At 43.4% G+C, this 17,022-nt stretch overlaps 1 long non-coding RNA gene across 1 annotated transcript; it reads right to left on the reverse strand.

The window, feature by feature from the left end:
- Positions 1 to 13,293: 13,293 nt before the first annotated feature.
- LOC138802864 (uncharacterized) lies at positions 13,294 to 15,996 on the reverse strand. The gene is made up of 2 exons (XR_011364821.1): positions 15,791 to 15,996; positions 13,294 to 13,538 (listed from the first exon to the last, which is right to left on the reverse strand). It is a non-coding gene; the product is annotated as an uncharacterized lncRNA (long non-coding RNA).
- Between the last annotated feature and the right edge of the window lie 1,026 nt (positions 15,997 to 17,022).

Below are 17,022 nucleotides of genomic sequence, written 5' to 3' on the forward strand. Positions count from 1 at the left end.
GTTGTCCTAAAGTATTTTTGTAGTCTTTATTGGAAAGACATTGTTTATATCAATTGTTCACAAGTGCTTATTAAATGATCCAATTTATTATTCATGCTGCCCATTTCTCTTCCATAATTGTGTAAGCATACAACCTTAGAGTGCCCAAATAAATACTATCATGTTTTAACACACACACACACACACACACACACACACACACACACACACACACACACTGATAGGGAGTTGCATAAATGTTATTTAATTGTATACAGCTTTGCATTGAAATTGTATGGCTGCAATTCCATGCTATATAATGTTTCCACTTGTCAAAGACACAAAGAGATCACAATAAGGATGACATGATAAAAGAACACTGCAGGGCTATATAGGCAGCCTTATTGACACCTTCCATAACTCCTTCTCCAAACACACAAGACTGAATCTTCCCCACCTGCCCTCTTTATGGAGGGGGTTGCTACATTCCCTTCTTCCCCCCAAAAAACATGTTGCACCCCCACCTATAAAGAGAGCAGGTGGGGAACACTATCCATTTCTGCCTCAGCTTCCCCCAGCACAGACTCGTGTGTCTTAAGTAGAATTGAAGGCAAGTGGCTGTAAGTCTGCTTATATAGCCCTACAGTTTTCTATCATGAGGTCATGCCTATTGTCATCGATAAGTAGAATTTTAATAGTACTTGCTTTACTTGCAAGCTATATTAAAGCAAGATACAGCGACCGTGCCGGAAGGCACAGACTAGCAACTAGGGTTGGATCTGGAAAATTTTTCTCATTGGACCTGAAGGTTTTGGGGGTCTGGAAAAGGCCCACCCCCAAATTGACTTTTCACCCTGTCTGAAGACAACTGCTACATTTTGTTATTTTGTGTTGCTACACACTTTTTAATTTCCCAAGGATGAAAAGGGAATTGGTGATTTATTTGTGCATGTCATGCCTAGGGCTTTAGTATTTAGTCTTTAATTAATATTCCTAATAAGATAGTAAGAAAAAAATGTTATTGAGAAACTTTACAGTGTGATCTTCAGAAATCATGTGAGGTGAAGCCAAATCTATACAAAGCATCCGAGTCTGAAAAAAACAAGTTTTGTTAACTCGAGAGGTCTGAACTTGCTGACTGTAAGCACTTTTTAATCTCAACCAGATTTCCTCTTTTATAAAATATCTATATAACATTCACAACTATGCGAAAAATGTTGCTGTTTTACATTTGTGGCAAGATATATTTATTTATTTTTACTTACACAGCGGATTGTGGGCATATTATCATCTTTAATTTGACCACAAGATAATCGGGTCAAGAAAACAATTTCAGCAAACAAAAGATTTTTTTTTGGCATTTTAAAGTGTTTTTACTACTAACTCCACATAAATGTTAGATTAATGGGAGCCCCACCAATCACATATATGGGGGACCCATTTCTCCAGGAGGCATTTTGAAGCAGACGTTTACTTCTTTATTTGTAATGTTTTCCTCTGTAACTAGGCCTGACTTATTAAGGCCAGTTACAGGGGGATACAGCCCCTAATGGCTCTATTAGGTGGCTCAAGGCCTTCTGTAAACAAGCACCAATCTTAATGATCGGTGCACATTCACAGAGCCTTCACAAGGCTTGATAAGTCATATGGCCCTTACTGGCAATTGGCCATCACTATAACTCTCAGAATTCCCTAAACTTATAAATCTTCTAAGGGTATGCTGGGGGTTGTAGTTTCTGAGAAAACAACCCTTTAATAAATGGCAATAACTAGAGATGAGCAAACCCTGTGGTGCCCCCCCCCCCCCCCGCCCCCATTTTTGCTGTCACCAGATGTGGTCCTTTTTTTCTCTAGACGGAGATAGTGCCACCTTGTCTTTTGGGGGGTTTTACCTGGAAGATCTTTTCCCCATATTTCTTGTAGGGGGCCATTTAAGGATATTGCATACAAAGAGTAGCTGTGGTGATACCTGATACACATCCTCAAAACATGACCTGTTGCGGGAACCTCAGGACTGGAGTTGAGAAACATTGGTGTACAGGCTCCTGGTGGTCGCAATCTGTGGGTCACAACCATCAGCCCTAAAGGTCGATTAATAAAGTATTTTACAGTGTCAGCGGTTATTAGAGGATTGTCTTTTCATATGTACTACAACTTACAGCATATTCTGAGGTCTGCAGACTGTCAGTAAATGCTGGGGGTTGTAGTGTTTCCAGATGTTGTACTTAGAGGGTCTAGGTACACTGGATCCTTACCTGTAACACCACACAGAACACTGTATTCTCTGTCTGTAACACCACACAGCACACTGTATTCTCTACCTGTAACACCACACAACGCTGTATTCTCTACCTGTAACACCACACAGCACGCTGTATTCTCTACCTGTAACACCACACAGAACACTGTATTCTCTACCTGTAACACCACACAGCACACTATATTCTCTACCTGTAACGCCACACAGCACACTGTATTCTCTACCTGTAACACCACACAGCACGCTGTATTCTCTACCTGTAACACCACACAGCACGCTGTATTCTCTACCTGTAACACCACACAGCACGCTGTATTCTCTACCTGTAACACCACACAGCACGCTGTATTCTCTACCTGTAACACCACACAGCACGCTGTATTCTCTATCTGTAACGCCACACAGCACACTGTATTCTCTACCTGTAACACCACACAGCACGCTGTATTCTCTACCTGTAACACCACACATCACGCTGTATTCTCTATCTGTAACGCCACACAGCACACTGTATTCTCTACCTGTAACACCACACAGCACGCTGTATTCTCTACCTGTAACACCACGCAGCACACTGTATTCTCTACCTGTAACGCCACACAGCACACTGTATTCTCTACCTGTAACACCACACAGCACGCTGTATTCTCTACCTGTAACATCACACAGCACGCTGTATTCTCTACCTGTAACACCACACAGCATACTGTATTCTCTACCTGTAACACTACAGAGCACACAGTTACTACCTGTAACACCACACAGCACACTGTATTCTCTACCTGTAACAGCACACAGCACACTGTATTCTCTACCTGTAACACCACATAGCACACTGTATTCTCTACCTGTAACACCACACAGCACACTGTACTCTCTACCTGTAACATCACACAGAACACTGTATTCTCTACCTGTAACGCCACACAGCACACTGTATTCTCTACCTGTAACACCACACAGCACGCTGTATTCTCTACCTGTAACATCACACAGCACGCTGTATTCTCTACCTGTAACACCACACAGCACACTGTATTCTCTACCTGTAACATCACACAGCATACTGTATTCTCTACCTGTAACACTACAGAGCACACAGTTACTACCTGTAACACCACACAGCACACTGTATTCTCTACCTGTAACACCATAGCACACTGTATTCTCTACCTGTAACACCACCCAGCACACTGTTTTCTCTACCTGTAACACCACACAGCACACTGTATTCTCTACCTGTAACACCACCCAGCATGCTGTATTCTCTACCTGTAACAATATTGGAATAAAGTAAAGAACTTTTTGAATTTTTGTTTTCTTTTCATTTCCACGCACATATTATGATCAAGCATCTTTTAACTTTGAAGTTGAGCTCCACAATAAGGCTCTGATCCTCTCTGCCATTTAGCATCTTTTACATGTGTTACTGCATCATTTTTGTGAATACGCTGCAGTACTGCAATGACACTCCAACATGTGTGCACACAGCTCTAATTTCACTGCACACTTCAGCATAATTAGAGATATCAGTGCAACACCTGCTTCTGGCCGGTCAGAGATGGTGAATCACTCAGAGGATTGGGGGATGCAGCCAAGCCTCCTGGGACATCACGCCCTGCCCCCTGTCTGCATCATCAGCCTGATCTCAGCAAACACACACAATGTGAGACAGAGGCATGGAAGATTTGTCTCCTAAGGGAGGAGAGCAGAAGGAGCAGGAGACAATGTGGATTTGCACAGGGTCCATTTTTTTTTCACTTCCTGGATTTCTATCAGCTACCAGTGTGGCAGAACCGTACAGATACGGTAATACATTGTATAGACACATATATATATATAACTTTTAATGTATTTTTAATAGAAAACAAGTTTTTCTTATCCAGAGTTCCCCTTTAAACTGACAAATCTCAGGCAGGCAAGAACATAATAACGAAAGTATACTTACCTGTACCCGTGCCCTCGTATTTTTTTGACTTAGGCTGTTTACTGTGCATGATCAGGAATGTGATTGTTTAATAGTTCTGGACAATATGCAAGCGATTATACCAAATATGTTTATTTATTTATTTGTATTCATAAAATAGGAAAAGGGGGTGATTTAAAAAAAGGCAAGAATGGGAGGCATTTCAGTATGAATTTTGGGAGTGGCCGCCATCATAACTATATGGGAAGGTATGGAGGTCATGGAGCAAAAAGAATAAAAACGTGGTGTGAATGAGACCTTAATATGGTGCATTTTTACACTGTCTAGTAAGTTTCCACTGTCAAGCTAATTGACTTTTTTTATTTAATTTAAAGAGGTACTCTGGAAAAAAAAAATTCTTCTCAAACCAACTGGTGTCTGAAAGTTATATAGATTTGTAAATTACTTCTATTTAAAAGTCTTTCAGTACTTATCAGCTGCTGAATGTCCTGCAGGAAGTGCTGTGTTCTTTCCAGGCTGACACAGTGCACAGTCTCTGCTGCCACCTCTGTCCATGACAGGTAATCTCCAGAGCAGTAGCAAATCCCCATAGAAAACCTCTTCTACTCTGGACAGTTTGTGTCATGAACAGAGGTAGCAGCAGAGAACACTTAGTCAGACTGGAGAGAATACACCACTTCCTGCAGGACATACAGCAGCTGATAAGTACTGTTTTTTTTTTTGTTTGTTTGTTTTTTTTTTTTTTATAAAAGTTAAATACAAATCTTTATACACCAGTTGGTTAGAACGAAAAAAAAAGTACCAATTTAATTCTACTGAATTCACTACAAATGTAAACCAAGATTAAGACTGTTGCACATCTTCCTGCTTTTTGGTGTTTTTTCTGGCACTTTTTCTGCCATGTTCTCATTTTATCCCCTGTGGGGCTGTTTCGGTACAAATCATGTGATTCTTTATCATGTGATTCCAGGTTTTATGTTGAAGAACTGAGGAAAACTTCCATATAGACACAACAATATTCCACCTTATAGAGGTTTGTGGCAAAACCCAAAAAACCCACCATAGCAGAAAAATGTCCTATGGGTGCTGTGTTTCAATTTTCCCCACTGACTAACATCTGGTCTCTGCGTTTTTTAACCCCAAAAATGCCATATGACATATTTACGAAAAAACACCAGCCATATAGTACATGAGAACATACCGCTCTCCTAGTTATTCACAGGATAAGGGAAAACAAGACCTATAGAGAATTAATGGAGCACTGTCCCCACTGTTTATTTGAGGGGGATAGGTTTCCCACATTCTCATAACCACTGGGACCCCAACCAATCCGCTTGATATTCCCTATCCTGTGGATTTTGCCCCTGATCCTGCCCCCACACACACACAAGCCACTGGGTTATGTATATATGATGTATATTTATGGTGGTGTCCGTGTTGCTATGATTGGTGTGACCCTGTCACTTGATAAAACCTTTTTCCAAGCCTTGTAGATGTAGGTATAAGCCTTGTGATACATGTTTTTTCTTCAAGATGTGAGTGTTCCTTTAATCCAGGGATATGCACATACAAGCAGGAGTTCCACCAGCCACCGCTCTATACTTCTTTTGCGCATTGTGCGAAGGTGATAGATCTGTGTAGCAGGCAGATGTCCAACTTTATGACTCTGCAATATGTGATGGACCCCCAACTCCCCCAAGTTAAAACAAAGAACGCGAAATAAAGACACAACACATTGTAATCAGGTGTCAAAGGGTCCCAATTTTATTTAAAATTACATGACACTGAAAATGGCAGACCCCTGACTCACGAAGAGTCACCCTCCAGCACTCAGGCGAGGAAAAACCCCCTGTGGGGGAAACCTCGTGGGAGCCATGGCTGGAGAGATGCCCCTCCCCTGGGCTTAGAGGGTAATACCATACTATAAATATATTAAACTGGATGGAAGAGAGATCTGGCTGCAATGTCTGTAACCTTACTGATGGCTAGGTGGATGTATCTCTTCTCCTTCACAGATCCAGGTGTCCTGCTAGAACCTCCAAATTTCATCAAGGGTAGGGGGCAGTAAAGTCTATAAGCTCAAGGTCCTCTGGCGCATCCAAGATGGCACTGATCAGGGCGCGGTGCATTGCTTTATGGAACCTTCTTTATGACATAAGCGCTTGTCATCACAGTGCACGGTTGCCATGGTTACTGCAGGTAAACACATCTGAAGCATTAACCCATTAATGACTGGTGATGCACTTTACTGCAGAGGCCACTAAACACACTTGTGACCAAGCAAACAGCTTATGGTTAGGCCACACTAAGAACACTAAATAATATGGTTAGATGTGGCCCATAGCAACCAATCACAGCTCAGCTTTAGTTTCTCAAATTACTCTGGTAAAATAAAAGCTGAACTGTGATTGGTTGCCATGCACAATTTAGACAGTGTAATCTGCCCATAGCAACCAATCAGAGCTCAGCTTTAATTTTATAAGAGCTTGTTAATATATGAAAGGTGATCTGTGATTGGTTGCTATAGGCGAATCAGATTGTGTTTTGTCTCTGTCAGGGTGATAAGCTGCTCCATTGCTGGAAAATCTTGTGATGATAATGATGACTGAAAACACATGACATCAAGCTTCCCCATAATGCTTTGCAGTCAGCCCTTCCTCCATACCTCCCAACTTTTTGGAGGGACACTTGTGCTTCACAGACATTTCTATACACAGTTTAGAAAACCACTGGTATACAGTTATATACGGCGGATTTGTTAACATGAATGAGACGGCTGACAATCTGTTTTCGTTGTATGTGGAAAGGGCAGCCAAAGAGTATTACTACATTTCCCAGGCTGTCATAGGAAATCGGTGATCACCCGATTAGTTGATCAATGGAGAAACCGCACTGACTGTACAAAAGGGGTTGTCAAGTTGTTTAAAAGTAAAATAATCCACAGTATTAAAGGGGTACTGCAGCAAAAAAATTTTTAAAATAAACTGGTGCCAGAAATTTGTACTTTACTTTACTATCAAAAAAATCTCCAGTCTTCCAGTACTTATTAGCTGCTGTATGTTCAGCAGGAAGTTGTTATTCTTTCCAGTCTGACACATTTATATCTGCTGCCAAAGTAACTGTCCAAAGTAAGTTCCTGGCATGGACAATGGTGGAAGCAGAGAGCAATGTGTAAGACTGGAAAGAATACACCACTTCCTGCAGGACATTCAGCAGATGATAAGTACTGGAAGGCTTGAGGATTTTTAGTAGAAATAAATTAAAAATCTATATAACTTTGTGACACCAGTTGATTTGAAAGATTTTTTTTCCTAGCTTGACATCCCCTATCCTATGGATTTTAGGGGGAGCACCACCTTGGGCCCACCTGGGAATTTGATTCTTGGGGCCCACCATACCTTACACCAGATATAATAAGCACCAAACCTTTCACATTACTATAGCGACTTTGCACAGAGCGGTGTATGTGACCAGCGATGCTGGCTCACTACTAGTAACTCTTCAGTCAGTCTATGCGAACAGCATAACGTGCCACTTAAGTTTCTTGAAAGAAGTCCCATGAAACTAACAAACCTCAGGTAGGCAGGGGGGTGCAGGAACATAATAAAGAAAGTATATTTACCCATCCCTGTGCCCCCAAAGCTCTTCCTTAATGTGCCCGCTCAGCCAATCACTGACTGGGGATGGACACCGCTGCAGTTATTGACTGGCTGAGCAGGCAATCCATCAGGCGAGTATGTGACATTGAGCTGGGGCCGTGACATACACAGAACCTGGTCGAAAATGACTAAAAAACTTCCAGCAGCTGTGGGAGAGAGCGCGGTCCAGGGGCACAGGGACTGGTGAGTATAGTTTTTTATTATCTTCTCACACTCCTCTGCCTGACTATCATTTGTTACGAGACTTCTGTCAGCTGTAATTCGCGTCCCAAACTGCTGATGCTGTTAGGTCAAGAAGACACATGGTACCTTACATATATTTGTCTGTGCTTCTATAGCATAGAAATTGTTTTTATTCTCTGGTAGAAAGAGTCAGACAGGGAGGCCCACCTCCTGCCAGGGGCCCACCAAGGGGTAGGGCCCACCGGGGGATTCCCCTGTTCCCCTGTAGGCCAGTCTGAGCCTGGATGTAGATTTTGTAACTGCTGTGTGCCTCTTAATAAATCTGGTAGACTGCATGGGGATAAATCTCCCCCATAATTCTGTGGGGGCTCAGTGTGTGGACGTGACTCCAGAATAGCACTAATATGGTGCTAAGTGTTATGCACCTTTGTGCCCAAGTTGCTCAATGTATATAAAAAATGCAACTGCAGTAGATATCATAGCAGATGTGTATTCACCCAAGACTGCAACATTTCAGCCTTCTTTTAAAGCAACTCTGTACCCACAATCCGACCCCCCCAAACCGCTTGTACCTTTGGATAGCTGCTTTTAATCCAAGATCCGTCCTGGGGTCCGTTCGGAAGGTGATGCAGCTATTGTCCTAAAAAACAACTTATAAACTGGCAGCCCCATGCCCAACAGCTGGGGCTTAGATTGTGTATGCATTAGGCTGGCACAACCTCTCTGCCTCTCCTCCCCGCCCTCCTCATCATTACGAATGCTCCAGGCAGATTGTCTCCTATTCCTCAGCTGTGTTAGCACAGCACATGGGCTGGATTGTTAAGGCACCTGTGCATTGTTCAGACAGGAGAAAATTTTCCAGTGGCATTCCTAATGATAAAGAGGGTGGGGAGGAGGGACGGAGGGGTGGTGCAAAGTTAGGGCACACATACTCCAAGCCACGGCCGTTGGGCACGGGGCTGCAAGTTTAAACTTTGTTTTTAGGACAATAGCTGCATCACCTGCCGAACGGACCCCAGGACAGATCTTGGATTAAAAGCAGCTATCCAAAGGTACAAGTGGTTTGAGGGGGGGGGGGGGTCACATTGTGGGTACAGAGTCGCTTTAAGGCTTTTTTAAAGCAGATAAATCCTTGACATATAGTAAAGGCTTGAAAAAAAACATGGATGGCTAAAACGTTGCACTTTTGGGTAAAAAACGGTAACATTTTCTTTGATACCTACTAATGAGCTGTGATTGCCCATAACCCATAGAGTAGACATCAATGGTACACAGGCTCTGCATACCATATAAGTGATTCAGTGCATTTACATCCCGTGACTAATGGCCCTATTCTACGGAACGATTATCGGCCGTTACAGCTGATAATCGACCCGTGGAATAGAAGGCAAAGATCATTACAGTCATGTTGAAAATCAAGTAACTGATATAGCAGTGATCTGCTGCCGTTGCCCCCGTGGAATAGGAGCAGCAGCAGCAGACTGCCACTATCCTCTATGGGCTGCCCAGACGATCTAGCGATCAACCCGCCCCCCCCCCCCCCCCGCAGCTACCAGCGGCCCCTCCCACACTCACCCTTTTTCTGCTGCCACGTGTAATAGCGGTGACAGCGAACAGGGAACGAGGAGAAAGCGAGCGCTGACACTGCTCGTTTGTTCCTCTCATTCGGCCAGTGGAATAGGGGCTTAACAGGGGGCGTCTTCTCTGATTGGAGTCTCTCTCTTTTCCTTTTCTTCTACATCTGGCTGAGCCATCATGAAAACTACTTATGTCTAAAGAATCTGCCAGATAAACATTTTAGACTCTCTATTCCAGCACCATCCTTACCTCTATACAAATCCCCATCTGTATTGCTCAAAAAAATAACAGAACAGTGCCCACTCTGTGTGCTAATATACTAGACAGGTCTCCTTTGTGTCTTCATGTAGTAGAAAACAACCCCCATGTATGCACCCCTATAGTGAATAGCCCCTCTCTGTCACCTATATAGTAGTTATACCCCTCTTTGCCCCCATATAGTAGATAAGTTACTCTTTGCCCCCATACAGTAGTTTGACCACTCTGTGCCTCCATACAGTAGTTAGGCCTCCTATATCACAATCAGACCGCCAGACGGTGATTTCTCCGCTAGAGGTCTGGCTTCTGGAGCAGGACTTGCAGGATGGGGTAAGTATCCGGGGCTCTACCCGACGTCGGCGTGAAAGGTTCTCTTTAAATTCTTCATTCATTCATTAATTTTTGGACATTTATATGTTTACACCAGTGGATCCTGGTGTAGCTACTGGCCCCAGTTCACATTGAAGAATGTGAATGTGCTGTGATTTTTTTGTGCGCATATATATATATATATATATATATATATATATATATATATATAATCAATAGCATGACTTGGTCAAGGAAGGGGGGGGGCCCAAGTTGACCTCTTGCACCAGAGCCCAAGAGACATTAGCTACGCTGCTCCACAGGTATATACAGGCTCAGTGGAGAAAACTGAGAGCGCAGCGTCGCCGTTTTGTGGACAGGATTGCAGTTTAGCATACAGGATGGCACAGTACGGTAGAAGGGCTTTTGATGTCAGCACTACAAGGCACACTGGGAGCTATTATCAGTGAGTGCACTTACTAATAGAGTATACTGAACAATTTTACTATAAAGTGGTCAACTCCTTTATGAGTTGGGTTGAGGCAGCATAGGTTTAGTGCGGCAGTATAACTCAGCCTCAGAAGCTAGACCTGAGTCATACTAGTCAGGTGTTGGCTTCTAACCAGTTAGTAATTACCAACATTGAAGATCACTCTGTTGACAGTCATTTTACTGGTTAGCTGCCACAACCAATAAGCCCCCATACAACTCTGTCAGTGGGAAAAAAAGGAACCATTGGGCCTAAATAAATATTTAATTTGATTTATTGGGCCTAAATAAATATTTAATTTGATTTAATGCGGATACATACCAGGTATTAGCCAGGGGGAGTCACCAAGAAGTGGGCTGGCTGCCCCTATCTGGGTGACCACTACATTTGTAGGTAGGGTCAGGTGATTTATGGGAATAGAACAGAGAAAGTTCTAACTATGGGGATATGATTCTGCCCAATAGTGGGCAGACATGGTGGTGCTGCTGCTATGCCACTTTTTGGCATTCAGTGGAAATATGTAGTCATCGTGGAGGCACCATTGGGGGGGGCGGTTAGGGAGCTGGGGTGGCCAGGGCTGGAAGGGTGTTGGGAGGGTCCGTGTTAGGGGGCTGGGAAGGCCACCAGGAAGGGCTGGGGCTTACAGCTTCATGGAGTTCTAGGTAGGTTTAGTGAAGAAAAGGTAATTTAAGGGTTCAGGTGGGTAATCGGGTTAGGGTGAAGGGCCTCCCTCATGGTGCCTTCACCTTGACCCGGTGAGGGAGCTTGAGTGCCTTGGTGACCCAATGAGCTAAGCTGGCGGGAGTAATACTCCTTGCAGGGTCACTCGTGCCAGACAGGTCAATGGGGAGAGCCCAGACTAAGCAAGGAACCCCGAAGAAAGGGATGGTATTTTATAAATATAAAAGTATTTAAAATACAATGGACATTTACTATCAACAATACATCTATCACTCTCACTACACATATCAGTCAGCAGGACACATCACACACACTGCTATTCTCATCTGTTTTTGTTGTTGTTGACTGCTGAACCTTGTAAAAAGCAAACAGAAGATGGCAGGACCCCTGCATCTAAGATTTCTGTCCACTGATAAGCTCTGTCTGCATTCCTGCTAAGCTTCACCCCTTTGTTAAGCCTCCCTTGCATTAAAGGGAATCTGTCAGCACGTGGTGCTCACAATGTGCGTTCAGTGACAGCATACTAATGAGAAGGGTACCATTGCCGTAGATCTCAGGGGAGGGGCTGCTGCACAATTTCATATCATCCACTGTAATGAAGTGTCAAAGAGGAGTTGTGGTGAGGTGCTTATGCCGCACTCTGGCCCTCACCACTCCTTCCTCCTCCCCTTTCTGGCTCCAGGTGTTGCCAGATTCCCTTTAAGCACTTGTGTTTTGAACAAAATTACTCCTGATTGTCACCCCTGCCTGGACCATTGCTGATAAGGAGTCTTCTTTTCCTCCAAAGTCAGACCTGTAGCAACCATGAGGAGATTGGAACTTGTAGAGGAAGGGTATGGGGCTGGCTGGCTACAGTACTCCAATCTGATGGCCGACGACTCTTCTGCACCGTGCTGTCTGAACTATACAGCTTTCTTTAACCTGTGATTTATTATGGACCGGGCCAATTTCGATTTTTAGCGTTTTCTTTTTTTTCTCGTTGTGCTTAAAAGGCCATAGCACTTGCATTTTTCCACCTAGAAACCCACATGAGCCGTTATTTTTTGCAATGACAGGCTGAATCTTTTCATAAAATACACTGGAAAACCAGAAAAAAAATAAGTCCCGGGGGCGGGGGGCGATCTCCGCCACTAGACACCAGGGATTGGCTGCAGCAAGTAACTTTGACAGCTACATCTGATTACTTGATTAGTGGGCACGGCGATCGGATCGGCTACAGAGCGCGGCAGATGAGAGCGCGGCCCCGCTCTGAACTCCCTTACCGACCGCAGGGCGTAAATATACGTCCGCGGTCGTTAAGGGGTTAAGTGCAGGAAGGCTGCTGTGCTAGGAAAAAGCCAGCTGTAAAGCGTTCATGGACTGGCCCACTTAGCAGAATGGCCAATCTGGCATTTGCCCGGATTGCCAGATGGGCAGCCTGCCCCTGATATCTATGAAGGACACAGAGGGCGGGGCATGGTCACATGCTCCTCTATGCTCAGCCATCTTATGGACAGAATCACCACAAAGCATAACAGCACAGCCTGGAGGAGGGGAGGAGATCTGCTGCCAATAAGATTTTTGACCAGTGAAAAGCTTGCTTGTTCATTGGCTGATTGCTAGCCCTATTACATACCAGCCTGTTCAGCTGATAATCAGCCCCTTGTTATAAAGCCCCAAGAGTCACATGCCTCTTATTAAAAGTGTTGCATCTGTAGCAGCAAGGAGCAGGAGTCTATTTCACCTACCTAAATGATAGTGAATATGGTTTTGACTTTTTCCATAGATATAAATCCCATAGGATTTATTTTTTCTCTCTGCCAGGTCAGAGTCTCTGCACCCCATACTCAAACCCGTACCACCACAAAGTAATGCTGTAGTGTGCAGTGACTTATTTTCATGTAATGAGCTATACCAACCACTAGATGTCTCTAAACCCTCAGCAAAATTTCTATAACACGTCTGTGAAATGAGTGCAGCAGATTCGTCATTATTTGTGATTAATTCTATTTAATAATTAAGAATAATAGGAATTAAAGAGAAAACAAAAAACACTACAAATTTACACGCTTCTTATATCACCTACAAAACTGAGGAGTAGAGAGTGATGAAAGTGCGGGAGCTTCCTGTATGCGGTTGCTGTAGAGACGGTGGCTGGGTAGGAGCTGTGACCTGGAGCAGGAAGAGGCTGGAGACGAGGGAGATCACTGCTGGTTGGTTATTACTGCGACATTCCTGCATGTTGTTAGGGAGATAGAGGAAATCTAATACCTTTCTTGTATATACTGTACATTATATGATGTCATGAGGTGATTGTTGGTGGTCTGGGTCTGAATACAAGTAGTCCATACAATAGTCAGTAATGTGCTGGGAGAAATGACAGCAACCTATGACAGCTGTGCAATGAATGAAACCTAATGTGATACCACCTGGTTATAGAAGCAGCTATAGGCTGTGTTCACACTGCATATTGTTGTGTTTATAACATGCACTTTTTTGTTTTGGTGATCTCATTATTGATAGACCAGGTTACCAACCAAAAAAAATGCAAATGCAATGTTAACCCATTTAGGATCCGTCCAAACCAGAGCCTATTTTTTAAATCTGACCTGTCTCCCTCTATGTCAGGGGTAGGGAACCTTGGCTCTCCAGCTGTTGCAAAGCTACAACTCCCATCATGCGTGGACCTTGGCTGTCCAGACATTATGAGAGTTGTAGTTTTGCAACAGCTGGAGAGCCAAGGTTCCCTACCCCTGCTCTATATAGCTGTGGGATAGCTACTATCGGGATTCTGATATCGTTTTACAGAGTCCCAATGCTGAGCAGAGGGAGATTTGTCCCTCTGTTCCCCCTATAGATGCTGTGGACTGCAGCATCTAAAGAGTTAACCATTGGAATCGGAACACAACTCCAGTCCGATAGTTGCGGCGGGGGCCTGACTTCTTTACCCATTTCATCCACAGGCGTAACTGTGCAACCATTTGCGGTAACCCACCACAAAAATAGATGTACAGTTAGCAGCTTACTGTGAACACTGTTTGCAGCTTACTGTGAACACAGTCTTAGGGTATATTCACACGGGCGGGCTCGCAGCGAGATTCTCGCTGCGAGCCCGGCAGGTCCTGTCAGTTCCCATACACTACATACTTGCTGCGGTCTAAACGACCGCAGCGAGTATGTAATTATACCGCGCTTAACCCCTTTTACTCCCGCCCGGCTCCCCCGCTGTAAGCATACATTACCTGTCCTTGCTACACGGGTCCGGCGTCCTGCTCTCCCGCCCGGCCAATCAGTGGCTGCGGCTGGGCAACACACTAATTGGCTGGACGGTAGAGCAGGACGCCGGACCCGTGCAGCAAGGACAGGTAATGTATGCTGCTTACAGCGGGGGAGCCGGCGGGAGCAGAAGGGGTTAAGGGCGGTATAATTACATACTCGCTGCGGTCGTTTAGACCGCAGCAAGTATGTAGTTTATGGGAACTGACAGGACCTGCCGGGCTCGCAGCGAGAATCTCGCTGCGAGCCCGCCCGTGTGAATATACCCTTAAATGGAAACTATCAGCAGGTTGGAAGCATCTAATCTGCTGATATGTCCCTATAGCACACAGGCACACTGAGGATGAAGTTTCTTTGGGTTCATTTACATAGACATATTATCTGCCAAAGATTTGAAGCCAAAGCCAGGAATGGATTTGAAAAGAGGAGAAATCTCATTTTTTTCCTTTATGACCTGATCTCTGCTTATGGTCTGTTTCTGGCTTTGGCTTCAAATCTTTGGCAGATAATCTGTCAAATAATCTTTCAGTGTAAATGGACCCTTACATTCATCCTTGGTGCTTTTTCCATGTACTTAGTAATTTAATACACATGCTAATGATGCAGTTTTTCCGCCCCACCCTTCTAATAAATATTCATCCTGCATTCTGCCCCTTCTAATAAATATTCATCCTGCGTTCTGCCCCTTCTAATAAATATTCATCCTGCGTTCTGCCCCTTCTAATAAATATTCATCCTGCGTTCTGCCCCTTCTAATTAATATTCATTCGGTGCTCTTCCCCCTCTAATAAATATTCATCCGGCGCTCTTCCCCCTCTAATAAATATTCATCCTGCGTTCTGCCCCTTCTAATTAATATTCATTCGGTGCTCTTCCCCCTCTAATAAATATTCATCCGGCGCTCTGCCCCCTCTAATTAATATTCATTCGGTGCTCTTCCCCCTCTAATAAATATTCATCCGGCGCTCTGCCCCCTCTAATTAATATTCATTCGGTGCTCTTCCCCCTTCTAATGAATATTAATCCTGCATTCTGCCCCTTCTAATTAATATTCATCCGCCGCTATTTCCCTTCTAATGAATATTCATCCGCCGCTCTTCCCCTTCTAATTAATACCAAACAAAAAAATATAAAAAAATAGGAGAGCGAACTTTACATCTGATAAAATCATAAATATGTGTCGTTAAAAAGGGAGCACAGATGTTACTCACGCTGAGGAGGGGAGTTTTGGAACCCTCCCCTCCACCTCCAGGTTCCCCTTCAGAAAGATCTCAGCAGGCATCTAGATCAGTCTTTGTTTCTTGTAGCTGCCTTTCAGCATCTGGAGAGAAACACTGGGATTCCTGTATCGATTTCTCAAGTAAATTAGGGTTCTGTATACACTTTACTAGGTTTTATTCATAGCCCAACGCGTATCGAGATATCAAATCTCTTTCTCAAGGACAATGTTCAACAAACACACATGCAAGCTTAAAAAGCCCTCCCTTTGCTCCTTCCTCTCATGACCTCATACTGGAACCATTTTACAAAACAAAAACAAAAAAAACCCACATTGTTAAAAAAGTATAAATACATAAAAACAATAAAAATCTTTATTCTTATCAATGTGGTTACACTCTTTCCAACATTTCATTTAGACCATTTGGTGTTAGTGTGTTAAGCCTAAAAATCCAATAACTCTCGTTTGCATAACTTTGCAAATCTATGTAACTGGTTTTCTATTCTTTCTACTGGATACACTTTTAGCAGGCTGGCGTCGGCATTGTGGAACTGAGCAAAATGCCGTGATACACTATGCTTGGCAAATTTGTGTACTATGTTAAATCTGTGTGTATTTACTCGCTTCCTCAGAGTCTGACACGTCCTACCTACGTACTGTAGGCCACAAGGGCACTCCAGTACGTATATAACAAAGTCACTGCTACATGATAAGAACTGTGAAATTGCTATTTCCTCTCCTGACACCTTACTTTTTAGCATTTTTGTTTTGTTAGCAATATTCGGACAGGTTTTACACACTATTTTTCCACATTTGTAGATCCCTGAATTTTTTAAAAAACTCCCATTTTTAGATTTTTTGGGTTTTAAATTGGGATAAGATGGAGCTATCAGTTGTCCTAAAGTTTGAGATCTTCTAAAAATCATACGTGGGCCCTGGGTCACTGCTTCTGATAAAAATGGATCTCTAAGTAGAATTTTCCAGTTTTTTTTTCAGAATTTTTTCAATACTTCTATGGTTACTTGTGAACTTAGTAATAAATGAGACTTCTTTTTTCTCTCTTTCACCTTCTTTTTCCTCCTTTTCCCTTCCTGTATTCATTACCTGTAGCTTTCTATCCAAACCCTCTGCTCTTTTCTTTGCTCCTTCAATAATTTTTTTGGGATAGTTTTTTTGTTTAAATCTTTCTTCCAGTACTTTGGTTTGTTCTTCAAATACTTCCTT

This window comes from Dendropsophus ebraccatus, chromosome 10 (genome assembly GCF_027789765.1).
Source record: "Dendropsophus ebraccatus isolate aDenEbr1 chromosome 10, aDenEbr1.pat, whole genome shotgun sequence".
NCBI classification, from domain to species: Eukaryota; Metazoa; Chordata; class Amphibia; order Anura; family Hylidae; genus Dendropsophus; species Dendropsophus ebraccatus.